At 26.5% G+C, this 18,505-nt stretch overlaps 1 long non-coding RNA gene across 2 annotated transcripts in view; it reads left to right on the top strand.

The window, feature by feature from the left end:
• The first annotated feature begins 14,120 nt into the window (after nucleotides 1–14,120).
• LOC123262402 overlaps nucleotides 14,121–18,505 on the top strand; it is a 55,070-nt gene continuing 50,685 nt past the window's right edge. For both annotated transcript variants that reach the window (XR_006508943.1, XR_006508942.1), the window contains exon 1: nucleotides 14,121–14,290. This is a non-coding gene — a long non-coding RNA (uncharacterized LOC123262402). The remainder of the gene's footprint in view (nucleotides 14,291–18,505) is intronic.

Here is an 18,505-nt window from a genome sequence, read left to right as displayed (position 1 = left end):
TATCAGTGTACACTTGGAGGGTACTTGGATCTCTTTAAAATAAAATAAAAAAGAAATAATTATTTTTTGTAAATAAATATTGTGACGTATTGACTGTAAATATTACTCCTGTAAGCCAGTTCGAGTGAGTAAGTCAGAATAAAGAGGATTAAATAAAATATTAACAGCATTTAATGCCTGGTGTGTGACAAGAGTCAAATAAAAATATTACACACTGTTCTATATCCGATTAGATTCGAATAAACCCGGCGAGCTGTTGAGGTGTGCTGCTCAAAATTAACCGACAACCCTACACCCTTCTTGTCCTGAGCTTTCAACGAACACGCGCTTGAAACCCGAGGGTAGCACCCCCGACACACTCTACAGCCGGAAGAGAAGTAGAAATGAAAAAATAAAAAGTAACGACTCCTCTCAGCACACAGTGAAAAATTTTGCGTCAAAAAATTTTGTGTTAAAAATTTTTATGTTACATATCGATGGTCTAATTAGCAATTTGTCTAACTCCTTATTTTTTAGAGGGTGATTTTTTAACATTTTGATGTAGCCATAAACGAATTATAAATTATTTGAATAATTCAAACCTAAATATTATATCTCTAATAGATAATAGTGATATTAAATGATTTTTTAAAGTGATAATAAATTTTGAACTAATTGTTTTTTTCGTACAAATAGAAGATTCTATAAAATGGAGATTCTCTAAAATGGAGTTAGACAATTTGCTAATGAGAACGTCGATATTTAACACTTTTTTGTGTTAATTTAACAGAGTAAGTGTTAATAGATTAATAGATAGATAGATAGATATATATTTATTTGTCCTTAGAGCCGAAGCTCCCTCAAGGCTATCAATAAGCAATACATTTTATATATATATATATATATATATATATATATATATATATATATATATATATATATATATATATATATATATATATATATAAGTATACAGTATAAAAATACAATTACAATAGTACTGTAAGTTTGATAATATAATAACAGCAAGGTTTTAAAGTTACCTAATTACAATAAAGTTACTTAATAAATTTACAGTAGTTAGTTAGTAAATTTATAAACACTTTGAGACACTTTGAAACAGAAATTATAATTAATTAAATAAATATAATAATGATTTTAATTGTCATTAGCCAGAAAAAATGAAAAAGATGCATTTTGAAATTCAGGAAGATTATCTACAGTTGTCAGCCCAGGTGGCAACGAGTTCCAGATAAGTATACCATTGATTATAAAAGATTGTTCATACATATTACTATTTGCTCTTGGCAAACGCAAGTAATCTTGTCTAATGTCACCTCTACGCATTGATACATTAAGATATTGAAGTCCTGGGCCAAACAACTGCCGATAATTTAGCCTTATTTCTTTAAAAAACAAACATGCTATGAAATAATCTCTTCTCTTACTTAATTTTAGCCACCCTAATTTATTATAATACGGGGAAACATGTTCATATCTGGATAATTTGAAAATAAATCTTACGCAAGAATTCATTTTTCTTTGCAACCTAAGCAGCAGCTTTTTCGACATGTAGGTAAACGCAGCACAACAATAATCAAAAATCGGGAATATAAGTGTAGTCACTAATTTTACTCGCAATTGTTCATTAAATATTTCATTGTTAATTTTAAGTTGAGCTAACGTTTTCATAGCTTGATTACAAGTCTTTAATACTTGGTGTTCCCAAGAGAGATTATTATCTAAAATGACCCCTAGATATTTGACAGTGTTAACATAAGGAATAACGCAATTATCAACTAAAATATTCTCTGCATTTATACAATAATCATTGCTAACTTTTAGTCTACTGCCAAAGATGATTGCTTTGGTTTTTGAAGCATTTAACTTCAAGCAATTTAAATCACACCATTTAACAATTTTTTTGCCCTCCGGGCGGAAAGTGGCAACTTTCGTCCCGCTGCGCTAAACTAAGTTGCCGCTTTCCGCCTTCGTCGGACAAAAAAATAGTATACACTCCTCGGGAAGTAAATAAGAAAGCCTCAGATCACATGTTTGTTGACCTCGGCTTCGCCTCGGCCAACAATTACATGTGATCTGAGACATTTCTTACTTTACTTCCCTAGGTGTGTAATATACTATTTCTCACCTCCGGGCGGAAAGCGTCAATTTTCCTCCCGCTGCGCTAAACGAAAATGCCGCTTTCCGCCTCCGTCGAGGAGAAAAATAGTATACACACCACGGGCAGTAAATAAGAAAGCCTCAGATCACATGTTTATTGACCTCGGCTTCGCCTCGGACAACAATTACATGTGATCTGAGACATTTCTTATTTTACTGCCCTAGATGTGTAATATACTATTTTCTATTTCACTATTCAATAAAGCAATGGTAATGAAACTAGAGTGTCCGATACCAGATGATTAAGCCATGTTTCAGAGACAGCAATTATATCATAGCGATGAGATCTAAAATATTCTTTAAAGAGTTCAAAGTGTTGCTCATTTCTGAGCGATTGCGCATTAATATGACAAACTTTTAAATAATTATTTAAACTACGACGCGATGAAGTAAATGTAGTTATCAAAGAAGCAGGTACTGGCAATGAGGGAGCTTAATATTGACAATAATTGCCCAATCCTCCACTGTTTCATTTCGATTTTGATGACACTTATACGCGTTTCCTTTTCCAGTTTATAGGTTTTTTTTCTAGTATTTTTAACAATAATAGTGGATCTTAGCTTGAGAAGAGATCGTTGTCTCGTCACGCCATAAAATTATGTGTAAGGAAAGACTGAGGACAAAGATAAGGATACTGAGGGATTGTTGTGTAATCGGTGAGTATTATATGTGTGCTCTGTGTTGCTACTCGCTATGGACAATGCGGACAAACGTTTTCTTGCGACATACTTTATTTTAACGAGCTCTTTTTAAGCTAAACCTACGCAAGTTTAGTTATTTTTTCATTTTATTATTATTATAATTATTATTTTAACCGAAATATTGAAAATACAAAAAAATTATTTTTAGACTCAATATTTATTTGAAAATAAAAACAGAAAAATTTTAGTTTTATTTTTATTAAAAATATATAAAAAACTTTTTTTTGCCGGTAAAAAAAATTTTTATAGGGCCATAATGATGTTTTAATAATTATCTGGATCAACTAGTGTCAAATCATTTTTTTTTTTTTTTTTTTTTTTTATAAAAATAGATCTCTTGTTATTGTCAATTTAATTGATATATGCTATATAATATCCGGGTACATAAAGCAGTTATAAGCCAACGTTACTATTAAACGTATATATAGATATATCGATGGAGTAGTTAGCCAAATAATTGCGCTTATATCTTACATCGGAATAAAATGCAGTAGATTGAATATAAAATGAAGATAAAAAATTAAAAAAAAAAAAAACAGGTAGTATATACTATAAAGCATAAAGATTGTTGTCTTATAGAAATTAATTGTGTTGTTAGACTTTGTAAAGCTTAAGCTTTTTATAGTTAGTAACTGTGCTGTAAGATAACTATTGTTTGATGCTTATCGATGCATTTCACTTTAATTTGATAATAAATAAAAGTATAAGTATAAATAAAAAAACCGTGAATATAAATATTGATTCTTAGTTAATTTAAGTCTGAACAAAATGAAGTTGGATAATTTATTCAACAATACTTTTAATGAGTATCAACTTGAAGTTGAAGTTTAAAAAATTTATTTATTTAAATTTGTTAAATAAAATAATGATAATGAAACTTTTATTTTTCTTTGTTCACATTAATATTATTTGCTCTAGATAATAACAATAATCTATATTATTGAGAGAATAAAAAAAGTTTTGTCTCCGAGATAGTCATATGATAAAATCGATTTTTTAAAATAAAATTTAGTGTCATTGCGAAGGTCTTGAATTTTTGTCTTTTCAAGGTTTCATTTCATTCTCACCGATAGTCAATTTATTATGAAGTATTTAGGCTGCATTTAAAAATGCTCTATCTCGAGATACATAATTAAAAAATGACCTTGTATCTTGTGAAATATTGACATTTTTAAGGATATAAGCTCACCTTGATGTTATACTCATCGAGACCTTTCATTTGAGTACCCACATCAATTTTTCATATATTTATATATATGTATATATGAAAAATATATCAAAAATTCGTGTAGGTACTCAAATGAAAGCTCTCGATGAATGTAACATCAAAATGAGTTTATATCTTAAAAAATGTCAATAGTTGAGAAATGACATTGTATCTTGTGAAATATTGACATTTTTAAAGATATAAGCTCATCTTGACATTACATTCATTGAGACCTTTCATTTGAGTACCCACATCAATTTTTCATATATTTTATATATTTATATATTTCACAAATACTATATATATAAAATACATAAAAAATGTCATGTGGGTATATATTATATATATATCTCTATATACATAATTAAGAAATGATCTTGGATCATGTGAACTTTTCACATTTTTAAAAATATAAGCTCACCTCGACATTACACTCGTCGAGACCTTTCATTTGAGTACCCACATCAATTTTTCATATATTTATATATATTATATATATTTATATATGAAAAATATATCAAAAATGCGTGTGGGTACTCAAATAAAAGCTCTTGATGAGAGTAACATCGGGATGAGCTTATATCTTTAAAATATATATTATATATATGTATATATGAAAAATATATCAAAAATGCATGTGGGTACTCATTTGAAAGCTCTTGATGAGTGTAACATCAGAATGAGCTTATATCTTTACAAAATTCAATATCTAAGAAAGTACAATGCAATTTAACAAAAGTCATTATTTAGTAAAGCAAAATTTTAATTTTTTATAGTTTACACAGTGACTGCAAGATTGCTAGTTATCTCGATTTTAAGTCTTATTACAAATTGTATTAAAAACAACTATTAAAAAATTATCAATAATTTCAGCTAAATAACTAATTAAAAAAAATAAAAAAATTAATTTTCAAAAGAACCGACAATTTCCTCTCCATCTCTTTCCTAAAATTAAAAACCCAATTCATTCCCATGTCCATAATATACACGTATGGGCACATATAATATGTGGTAGTCGGTAGTCGGTACAAAGTCGATCAACGATCAACTAAACCGGGTTTATTCGAGCGAGCATGTGGGCCAACAATGCCCACTACACTTCGGTAGCAACCGCGACGCACTTCACTACGCCCATTATTCCGTCCACGTTTTTATGTGGCCGGTGGTACTCTCTACTCTCTGTACTCTGTACACTGTACACTGTACTGCCCTGACTCCCGCTTCGTACACCAGTCCTAGTTATAGTTATGGTTATAGTTATAGCCATAGTTGCTCCTATTATATCCACATCCATATAAATATACATATGTACCTACTGTAAGTGTCGAGTCTAGATACCCTCAAGCTCACATCTACTTCTACACACACAATATTCCATACGGGTTTTATTTTATTTACCTCTACTGCAATTGCAACACTAGCTCACTCTCATCGCTACTGTTCCATACTCCAGAGGGTCCTTTGGCTCCACGACACACTCACACACACTATAGTTGTATTTCCATACTGAAAATTGAGATTTTAAAAAACTCTACTGTGCTCTCGGCTAAATTTCATCCGTAGCTCCCAGCATCAGTCGCTTATTTATTTATAAAAAAAATAATTTAAATAAAGAGCCTGTTACTTTTAATGTTGATGATAATTTACCTAATTATTAAGAAATAAAAAAATTTTTTTTTTTATAGAATTTATGATAAAATCAAGCTTGTCATTTTTAATGGTTTATATTGATGGATTGTAATTAATTAATAAGAGAAATTTTAGCGATAATTGTTTGGAATTTATTATGAAAGCGTTTTTTTAGAGACTAGAAAATTTATAAAAAAAATTTTTTATGAAATTAAGAAATGACGTATTTTGTCTACTGATGATATTTTTTAAGATGTAAGCTCATGGTGTTACACTTATCGAGACCTTTTATTTGAGTACCCACATGACATTTTTTATATATTTTATATATATGGTATTTGTGAAATATGTAAATATATAAAATATATGAAAAATTGATGTGGGTACTCAAATGAAAGGTCTTGATAAGCGTAATATCAGGATGAGCTTATATCTTCAAAAATATTAATAATAAAGAAATGACTATGTATTTGGTCTACTGATGATAATTTTTAGGATATAAGCTCATCTTGGGGTTAGACTTATCGAGACCTTTCATTTGAATACCCACACGAATTTTTTATATATTTTACATATTCCACAAATATGAGAAATATCATATATATAAAATATATGAAAAAAATCGAGTGTGTACTCAAATGAAAGGTCTTGATGAGTACAACATCAGGATGAGCTTATATCTTAAAAAATGTCAATAATAAAGATATGACATTGTATTTTATCTACTGATGATATTTTTAATTTAACGATATAAGCTCATCCTGGTGTTACACTTATCGAGACCTTTCATTTGAATATCCATGCGGATTTTTGATATATTTTTTATATTTCATAAACATATATATATATATATATATATATATATATATATATATATATATATATATATATAAAATTTATGAAAAAATCGTGTGCGTACTCAAATGAAAGATCTCGATGAGCGTAACATCAGGATGAGCTTATATCTTAAAAAATGTCAATAATAAAGAAATAACATTGTATTTGGTCCACTGATGATATTTTGTAGGATATAAGCTCATCCTGGTGTTACACTTATCGAGACCTTTCATTTGAATACCCACACAAATTTTTTCATATATCTTATATATATATGATATTCCTCATATTTGTAAAATATATGAAATTTATAAAAAATTGATGTGGGTATTCAAATGAAAGGTCTCGATGAGCGTAACACCATAATGAGCTTATATCTTAAAAAATGTCAATAATAAAGAAATGACGATATATTTTGTCTACTGATAATATTTTTAACGATATAAGCTCATCCTGATATTACACTCATCGAGACCTTTCATTTGAATACCCACACGAATTTTTTATATATTTTATATACTCCACAAATATGAGAAATATCATATATATACATATATAATTTATGAAAAAAAATCGTGTGCGTACTCAAATGAAAGGTCTCGATAAGAGTAACTATTCCACTTATTTTAATTCATAAAACAAACACAATTAAATAATTGAAATAAATAAAATAACTGATAGACAAACAATGATATCAGAGCATCAGATGCCAGCTTAATTAATGTCATGAAGCATTAACCATTAAACAGAGCATTTGTGTACAATACAATAAACATAATAGCTTCTGAATCAGGTAATTAATATCTCTTTGTCGCCGCTGCACAATGTCAATTAATCGTTATTGTCCAGCGAAAAGATCCAAGATAAGATCCATGATTTAATTAATTAAAAATTATTCTATTGAAGCTCCCAATCTCCCTAACAGTTGAGTTTAGCGTCAGTAAACGGCAGTGATTGTAAATTTATAAAGAAAATTTGACATAATTATAATAAAATTGTCGAGGAAAAGAGGGAGAGAGGGAGAGAGAGTCCATCTCCCCTCGATGTTTCTTCAATTTCAATTGAATTCTATTCGGACGTGCAGTTGATATCATTGAGGTCGCCACTTAAATCCTCATTGTCGTCGTCGCTTATTGTTTCACCCTTCATATATATTAGAGTGGGTACGCGAGTAATGTACGTTTCCCTTTAGCTTTATTTTGTTTTATTTCATTTCATTTGATTTTGTCGTGTCCATACATGGTGGCGACTTGGCTCTATCGCAAGAGATGTTGAGAGTTAATATTACTTGTCGACTTAAATCTAATCTCAACTCAACTCACAGCCTTTCATTTCTTTTGTACTTTTTTTTTAGACCAGCTTTTTATGATTTAATACACCACCTTCGTTTCATTTATTTCATTCAGCGCTTCATTCTTCATTCGATAAAAATATATGTATTGAATATTATCTACCATCTACCATCTCTCTTTGCTGTTTTGTTGCTTCAATCATTTTTATTTATTTTTTTTTTTTTTTTATTCCAGTCAAGTCTTTCATTGAAAATTTCCTCATATTCTTTCTTACATTTTTCAATTTTTTCAAAATTATTTAGCACAATTTTATTGGAAATAATAATTTTAGTGATTGAATATTACGATGATAAAAAAATTAAATTTATTCAAGGAATAAATCTTAAATTTTAACTTAAAAAAATTCTTGAATTAAATAAAATTTATTTAAGTCAAAAAAAATTTCTTAGTTTAAGAATTTTTTTGCTCAAATCAAGAAAATAAAGTAAAATTCTTAAAGATTATTTAAGTTGATTATTTTTATTAATAAAGGATTTTTTTTAGCATTAAAAATAATCAAGGTATTTAAAAAAATATTTTTTTGGAAGGTTAGTTCGAAATTGCCTTATCTCTAGATACATAATTAAAAAATGACCTTGTATCTTGAGAACTATTGACATTTTTAAAGATATAAGCTCATCCCGATGTTACACTCATTGAGACCTTTAATTTGAGTACCCACATGCATTTTTCATATATTTTTCATATAAACATATATATAATAAATATAAATATATAAAATATATGAAAAATTGATGTGGGTACTCAAATGAAAGCTCTTGATGAGTGTAATGTCGGGGTGAGCTTATATCTTTAAAAATGTCAATAGTTCTCACGATATATAATTAAGAAATGACCTTGAATCTCGAAAACTATTGACATTTTTAAAGATATAAGCTCACCTCGACATTACACTCATCAAGACCTTTCATTTTAGTACCCACATCAATTTTTCATATATTTTATATATTTATATTTATTATATATATGAAAAATATATCAAAAATGCATGTGGGTATTCAAATGAAATCTCTTGATGAGTCTAACATTGGGATAAGCTTATATCTTTAGAAACGTCAATATTTAAGAAAGTACAGTGCAATTAAACATAATTAAGAAATGACCTTGTATCTTGTAAACTATAGATATTTTTAAAGATATAAGCTCACCTCGACATTACATTCATCGAGACCTTTCATTTGAGTACCCACATCAATTTTTCATTTATTTATATATATTATATATATGTATATATGAAAAATATATCAAAAATGCATGTGGGTACTCAAATGAAAGCTCTTGATGAGTGTAACATCGGGATGAGCTTATATCTTCAAAAACGTCAATATTTAAGAAAGTACAGTACAATTTAACAAAATTCATTATTTAATAAATCAAAATTTCCTAGAGTCCTCCAAGATACATTCAGAGACTTAAAAAAAATGATTTTAATTAAAAACTTTCGAATTTTAAGCATACATAATAACCACAATAAATTAATTAATAAATGAACCGATAAAAAATATCAATTAACAGAATAAAAATATTTAATTCAAAAGACAACACCTCTTGTAATTGTAACATTTAAATGTCGTATAATAAATAATCCCAAAGCATTTTTATCCATATCCATTAATTATATTTTTAATTAATAAAATACCATCGACGCTAATTGCTTGATAACTTGATCTATCAATGGGTTTTTGCCTTCCATATTAATTGCCGCGCAAGTAAAAGGTACCAGTACATTATTATATCCACTGCAAGATACAAGTACAGCTAACAAGAGTGAGGATAAGTAATACAACTTAAGTCTTAACAGCTAAACCGTACAATATTATATCAGAAAGTAAGCGAGCTGATAAGCGTGGCGCCATCTTTTCGCAAGCGGCTCAAGCTACTCTAACATTATTAAAACGTCTCTCAGAACTAAGAATTAATCTAACCCAACAATTCAATAGCAATATTAACAATTGCAATACCAATAATTACGATAATGATTGCTATTGCAATTATGACTTTTAATTTTATTTTAAAAATAATTTAAATCTGAGAAGTTTTTAGCGTTTGTAAAAATAAACCCTGGGAACTTGGGATCAATTCTCTTACGGCTGTTCGCGGTACTTAAATTAATACCCGTACTCGGTAGTTGTAACTCGAATCGGTGCAAAGTACAAAGTATAAAGGGTACTTGCAATTCTTAATCGGAAAAGCTTTAGTGCTAGAAGAAAGTACCAATAAGACGTCCAGTTTTAAGAGACACCGAGACCGAGGTTGAGAGAATCGTCGAATTGTAAGAATTGCGATGGAACGCGAGGTATCTCTGCTCAAGATAATAAAAACTATCAAACGATGCCGCGGACGAGCTCCGGCTCCGACTTGGCTAACGATTTTTGCTCCGAGATTGACAAAGACCATGTTCATTTATTTATGAATAATAATAATAATAAATTTTTTTTTTAGGCTCATGACTTTACTTTTCAATGCAAAGTTTAAAAATATCGAGAGAAATATTTTTTTGAAATTTCGAGCGAAATATAAAAAATATGGACAATTTATAAGAAAATTTAATTTTCTACCAAAAGGTCTCTTATTTATTTATTTATTTATTTATTTATTTACAAGACCCAACAGCAATGGCTAATAACAGGGTCACTAGAGTGTAAATTTAACGTCCTTTTACAATATCTTATTAGATATTTATGAAAAAACAATAATATTTTAATGCACTTGCATTGTGAAAAAGAGAAAAGAAAAAAAAACACTCATAAGTTTTTCTTATTTTCAATATTTAATTAAAAATATCTAGCAACCTTGCAGTCATTATGTGACTGCCGGGACTTGTGAACTATAAATAAATAAAATTTTGTTTTATTAAATAATTAATTTTGTTAAATTGCACTATACTATCTTAATTTTTGACTTTTTTAAAGATATAAGCTTATCCTGATGTTACACTCATCAAGAGCTTTCATTTGAGTACCCACATGCATTTTTGATATATTTTTCATAAATACATATATATAATATATATTTTAAAAATATAAGCTCATCCCGATGTTACACTCATCAAGAGATTTTATTTGAGTACCTACATGCATTTTTGATATATTATATATATATATATATATATATATATATATATATATATATATATATATATATATATATATATATATATATAAATATAATATATATATAAATATATGAAAAATTGATGTGGGTAATCGAATGAAAGGTCTCAATGAGTGTAATATCGGGGTGAGCTTATATCTTTAGAAATGTCACTAGTTCACGAGATACATGGTCAATTCTTAATTATGTATCTTGAGAACTATTGACAATTTTAAAGATATAAGCTCATCCCGATGTTACACTCATCAAGAGATTTCATTTGAGTACCCACATGAATTTTTGATATATTTTTCATATATACATATATAGAATATATATATAAAAATATATGAAAAATTGATGTGGGTAATCAAATGAAAGGTCTCGATGAGTGTAATATCGGGGTGAGCTTATATCTATAGAAATGTCACTAGTTCACGAGATACATAGTCAATTCTTAATTATGTATCTTGAGAATTATTGAAATTTTTAAAGATATAAGCTCATCCCGATATTCTACTTATCAAGAGTTTTCATTTGAGTACCCACATGCATTTTTGATATATTTTTCATATATTCATATATATCAATATATAAATATATGAAAAATTGATGTGGGTAATCAAATGAAATTTCTCGATGAGTATAATATCGGAGTGAGCTTACATCTATAGAAATGTCATTAGTCCACGAGATACATGGTCATATCTTAATTATGTATTTTGAGAACTATTGACAATTTTAAAGATATAAGCTTATCCCGATGTTACACTCATCTAGAGGTTTCATTTGAGTACCCATATGCATTTTTGATATATTTTTCATATATTCATATATATAAATATATAAAATATATGAAAAATTGATGTGGGTACTCAAATGAAAGGTCTCGATGAGTGTAACATCAGGATGAGCTTATATCTTTAAAAATTTCAATAGTTCTCAAGATACAAGGTCATTTCTTAATTATGTATTTAGAGATAATTTTATAAATTTTTCATATTCATGATATTTACCCCGAAATTTCACTTCCAAAAATGTAAAGCGTAGATTTACTTAGTTTCTTAAAAAAATTATAATTTGGCTGGAACTAAAAATATGAGATTTTTTTTTATCAAAAATTTAATTTTCAATCAAAAATAACCTCATAAGTTTGTTCATATTTTTAACATTTACTCCAACATTAAATTTCCAAAAATATGACTCGTAGAATTACTTAGTGTCTTAAAATAATATTTTAAAAATTTTTTTGTTGAACTTTAGTTCAACTGAGATCAAAAATATGACAAAAATATAAGAGACCTTTTTTGTAGAAAATAAAAATTTTTGTATATTTGATTCTTTAGTTAGAATATTGATTTAACTGAAAAAGGTCAATACTACATCGCGGAAGTTCGGAAATTCGTAGAAACTACGGGAACTGATGATTAAAAGACATAAAAGTCTTGAGAAAACGATTCGGAATAGCGACACGTCTTGTCGACACATATGTTCAAGATTCGAGATTCTTATATTCTAGTAAGTATGCTCAGCTATAACCTACAACCGTTAACTATACTCACAGAGAATGCTAGAAACTGACACTTTCTCGAAAAGAGAGACTTTGTGCTGAAACTATTACTATTACTACAAACTCAAAAGTTATCATTAGTCGCTTTAGATAGTTGTGTATTTTTAATGTCACACTCATTGCACGACTGTTTTCTGTTTTATCCTGTTTTGAGGGCTGTTTTAGATGAAAGTTCGAGGATGAGGTCGTGGTATGGTAGTTAGAAGTTAGGAGAGAGTATTTTTACACAAAAAGGTTGATTTCGATTCCAGTAACTTTGACCGTATGCCCCTACGGCGAGTGTCACTCCTCTGCACAAGTCTATCATTACGGGAAAACGAGTCCAGTCTTAATAAGACTCTTGGCCTTGTACTGAGTTCAAAAGACTCGTCCGACGGTACGAGACAAAACTATTTCTTTTTTTTTTTTTATTTTTTTTCTTTTTATTTTAACTTTTAGTTGTAAATTTTTCAATTATTTCAAACTATTTCTTTTTTTTTAATGATAATTTTTTAATTTTAACTTTTGGTTGTAAATTTTTTAATTTTTTTAATAAAAATAAAATATAAATTTGGATAACTTTTAATTAATTTAATTTTGAAGTGAAATTTACTTCAAAAATTTTAATTACATTATTAATAAAAAAAACTCCGGAGGGAATTCTTTATTTTTTTTTTAAATAGAAAATTTTTAGTTAATTTAAAAATTACAAATGTGTAATTAGAAAATTTTAAATTAATAATTCTTTAAATAAATTTTATTATTTAAAATTTTTACAAAATTATTAAATATTTAATAAATTATTAAATAAATTTAATTATTTAAAATTTTTACAAAATTATTAAATATTTAATAAATTATTAAATATTTGATAATTTTTCAAGCAAAAATTAAATGACAAATTTAAAAAAATTCTTCAAATAAATTCACAAATATTTATGTAGATAATTTCTTTACCACAAATGACATAATTTGGTTCAATTACTGCATTTATTAGTGGCAAAGATATTTACTTGTCAAATAAAGAATAATGGACGCAAAAACCGCAACTAAATCTGTTTATTTGCTTGAAAAAAAATTTTTTTTTCATTCTTTTGCATGCAGAATAAAAATTTGTGCAGAATAAAAACTTAAAAAAATTTTTAAAGTTAAAAAATCAGGTAAAAAAATCAAAATTTTGAGTTAAAAAAAATATTTAAGTAATTTTGGGTGTGTAAGAAAATATTGGAACTTAAATATTTTAATAATTAATATTTGCAGAGAAAATTAAAAGGTAGGTTCAAAAAATTGTCCGCAAAAATTTGCCATAAATTTGAAAAAAATTTTTTTTCTCTCTTGTATTTTATCGGAGTTCTGTAATTTTTTTTTAAATTACTAAAAAAAAGCGTTTTAAAATTCATAAATAATTTAAAAAAAGAAATTCCAGCAGTAAATAAAAAATACTCAAGTTTTAACAACAAATAGCTGGAAGTAAAAAAAGCACCTGAAAGTAAAATAACAATAAAAACAGTGTAATGTATGCATAAATTCGCGTTGAAGCCAGAATAAGAATAATAGCAAAAAGTATGTACGCGCAGTTAAATTTTATTGGTCATCATTTCCATATAAGTAGCAAGCACTGTACTGGCAGCCCGAGCTCTCTAGTGTTAATATAAGTTGAGTGGTTCGCAGAATCATCATCCGTTTCGAACTTTCAAAGACATATTCTCCAGATATATCCACCATTCAGCATCCAACTTCTGGTTTAATATATGTACATGATGTAAGTACACCATACTACTACTATTATTATTATTATTAAATTATTATACAGCTAAGTTTCATTTCTTCGAGTTTCGAGTAAAAGATATTAAAGGTTAAAGCAAAAAATGATATTTTAATTTGAATAATTTCACTTGGCTACAAACTACAAAAGAGTTACTTAACACTGCAATTAACAGTCATTTTATTATCATTACTCTCGACACTCTACTCACAAACAGTCCTTGCATTGCATATTTATAAAAATTTTATGTACACTTGGGTCGAGAAGTGTTTTATAAATTATACTTATATTTTTAAATTTTGAAAAAAGTGTTTTTTTTTTTTTAAATTGGTCAAATTCTGGTCAAAAGGTCGGAGATACTGAAAAAGTGAATAAAATTTCCTACACAAAGAAAATTTTCAGGTGCCGGAAGGAAGACCGAAGTTGTGTCGGCCGAAGTAAAAATTTTTTTTGAAATTCTATTCTTGGTGGAAGTAATTTTTTCTTAACTCAAATTATCATAAATACTTGATACAAGAAATTTTTATATTTGATCAAGATTTTTAGATACTTTAGGGAAGTAGCGCCACTTCAGCTGAGAAAAAAATTTTCCCACCTTGAGAAAATTTTTCTCTTGAATATTTGATACCCATTTTATATTATTTTACCGTGCAATTATACATATTGAATGAAAAAAAATGTTGAAATATTATTTGATCTTCCCATTTGACATGTTGATCAATAAAAATATTAATGAAAATTTACTTCTTTATATTTAATTTTTTAGAGCAAGAGAGAAATTTTCTCAAGACAAGAAAATTTACTTTTATCAAGAACTAAATTTTTTGGAGCAGGAGGCTGAATTTTCTCAAAACAACAAGATTTTCTTGACTTTAATAAATTTTCTTCGATTAAGATACATATTTTTTAAAGCAAGAGAATTAATTTTGTTGGAATAAGTGAAATTTCTTGTCAAAAAAAATTTTTTTTTCGCTCAAGAAAATAATAAGGAAGAAAAATATTTTCTTGGCAAAAAATTTCTCATAATTTTTTTTGTATTTTCAATATTTCACCTGAAATTTTAATAATTATTAATTTTCAATTATTAATTATTAATTAATTAATTAATTATTAATTATTAAGTAATAATTATTAATTATTAATTAATTAATTATTAATTATTAAGTATTAATTATTAATTATTAATTATTAAGTAATAATTATTAATTATTAAGTAATAATTATTAATTATTAAATTATAATAATTTTAATTATTTCTGCTATAAAATTTTTATATTTTTTATTGAACATTTTTTTGATAAAAAAATTTTTTCTTGACCCGACTCAAGGTTTATAATTGATAAATCCAATAAAAATTTTATTAATACCTTAAGCTTGGTTAGTTAGCGCTTACGGCCTTCATAATTGCGGTTTATTGTTTCAATAAATTAAATTCTCAGAATCTTAAATCAAGGCGCCTGTTAGCTTCTGCAGAAAACCTTTTATGAAGTTTATTCTTAATTTATAGACTAAAAAAAAATTTTTATTCATAAAAATTAAAAATATAAAAACAAAAGACACTCCCACTTGCCCCACATATAAGATAAGATAACATTGAAATTTCCTAGTGCCATTAAGCGTGTCCATAACATTTAATATCCAGCATTTCCTTGGACTATTACTAGATAAAAATATATAAAACGTTACTCGTTTATATTTATATTTATATATTTATACATCGATGAGCCGTAACCGTATCGACTAAACTCAATGTTTGCCATTATCATTGCAAAAAAGTTATTATCTTTACCGTTACATGTTTTATATAACCTAGACTTATATATATGTATATTTGCATAAAAAAAAATCCACTTATTTTAAAAGTTACAACTTACAACTTTTATTATACGAATTAAAATTATAAGCTGTCGGTTGACATGAAAAAAATCTTAATATTGAAGACGTATTTATATTAATAATTATTATATTTAAATAATTACGTGTAATTAGATTTAATAATAAATTAAAACAGACCGTAAATGAAACCTGATTATTATTACTGTCAATTTTAATTTACAAACAAACTTGTAGACTTGTTAAAGACTCTGTTGCATTATATTAATGTACTACCTGCGAGATAACGCCTGCAAATATATATATGTATATACAGTGCACAGCAATTTCTCTGCTGGATTGTATTAACTATAAAATGTATAGATAATTATAATGCTTTATAAATAATATTCATAAATATTCACTGATAGAAGGATTTAGTACGGAGTACTAAACTGATTTAGTAATAAAATTTTTAGTCATTTATTTGGGAGAAAAAAATATTTTGTACCCATTAATATTATTTGTTACAGTTTAATAAATGATTTCTTTATATGAACAAAGCTTTATTACATGGAAATAAATATTTATTTCCACCGAATAATATTTAGTAACAGGTACTAAATATTTCTTCGGCAAGTATTGTCGGTAGATGGCTATGCTTTGATTCCAATGTTTATGTGATACATAACCTATTCACAAACACACATACTCCCAATAAATGTCTTCTATTTATGTCTTTTCTCAGTGGAGTTTAGTTAACATTTTTCAATTAGTCAATTATTGATATGTTAAAAACTTGTTTAATTTTAAATTTTATAAATGTCTCAAACAAAAAAATATAATTTAATGAGATTCTTTTCTTTATAATACCTGGCATTTTTACTTAAAATAATTTATTTTAATTATTTTGATTTATTTTAAGTTAAAAAGTTTGGTTACACGCTAAAATTAGTTAAAAAATTAATTTCTTTGATACCAATAAGCGATTTATTGAGTAGCAATAAATCATTTGTTAATTACTACTAAATATTTATTCGGTAGAACTAAATGGGCTTTAATAAATGATTTCTTTAAATGAACAAAGCCTTATTACATGGAAATAAGTATTTATTTCTCAAATAATATTTAGTAACAGGTATTAAATATTTCTTTGGCAAGTATTGTCGGTAGATGGCTATGCTTTAATGCCAATGTTTATGTGATACATAACCTATTCACTGACTTAGATTATTTTATTCAGCTCGATTTTTGGAGATTTATCAAACCTTTAAAAACACATACTCCCAATAAATGTCTTCTATTTATGTCTTTTCTCAGTGGAGTTTAGTTAACATTTTTCAACTTGTCTATTATTGATATGTTAAAAAATTGTTTAATTTTAAATTTTATAAATGTCTCAAACAAAAAAATATAATTTAATAAGATTCTTTTCTTCATATTACCTTACATTTTTACTTAAAACTATTAATTTTAATTATTTTTATTTATTTTAAGTTAAAAAGTTAATACACGCTAAAATTAGTTAAAAAATTAATTTCTTTGATACCAATAAACGATTTATTGAGTAGCAATAAATCATTTGTTAAATACTACTAAATATTTATTCGGTGGAACTTAATGGGCTTTAATAAATAATTTAGTACCTGTTACTAAATATTTAGTAATTAAAGGTTTGTTACTAAATCATTTAGTATCTGTTACTAAATCTTATTAAATAGAACTAAATCCTTCTATCAGTATAAATGCTATTAGTATTATCAAAATGACAAGTTGATCTTAACGAGAAATTATTTTTAGTTTCGGATATTGACGTCTCTATAATCGGAACAAAAATTCTATTCAACCAAATAAATATCTCATTAGTCAATCAACAATACAATTATCAGTTTATTTAATAAATAAAATTACTAAACATACGATTATTAATGAATTATTATTATTTTATCAACTAACAAATTATCGAAAAAACATTATAAACTTAAAAGATTAACTGATCAATGATCCATTTAATGAGATTATTTATTAGTCTATTGGCTTAATAGTTTTGTTCGGTTAGGCATGTCTAAAAACGGTCTCGCCATTTATTAGTACAGATATAGATTATTTAAGATATATATTTAGTTTATTTAGAGGACATGTTATTCAAAAATATAAATACTATTATGAAAAGTTAGTTAGTTTGGTTGGTTAAATTTCACCCTGATATTTAAAATAAACTTTTTTAATTATTTATCATTTTTATTTTATTTAATATTAAATAAAATATTATTGAATAAATAAATGTTGATTAAAATAAATAATAAATAAATCCCTGAATTTTTATTTTCATTTTCATTTTTAAGTAAATCCTTCTATCAATATAAACAAGGTCCATAAGTTTTTTAGTATTTCTAATAT

The sequence above is a fragment of the Cotesia glomerata genome, linkage group LG4 (genome assembly GCF_020080835.1).
Source record: "Cotesia glomerata isolate CgM1 linkage group LG4, MPM_Cglom_v2.3, whole genome shotgun sequence".
In the NCBI taxonomy this organism is placed as follows: Eukaryota; Metazoa; Arthropoda; class Insecta; order Hymenoptera; family Braconidae; genus Cotesia; species Cotesia glomerata.
The sequence above is the reverse complement of the archived record's forward strand: the minus strand, read 5'-3'. Positions and strand labels throughout refer to the sequence as shown.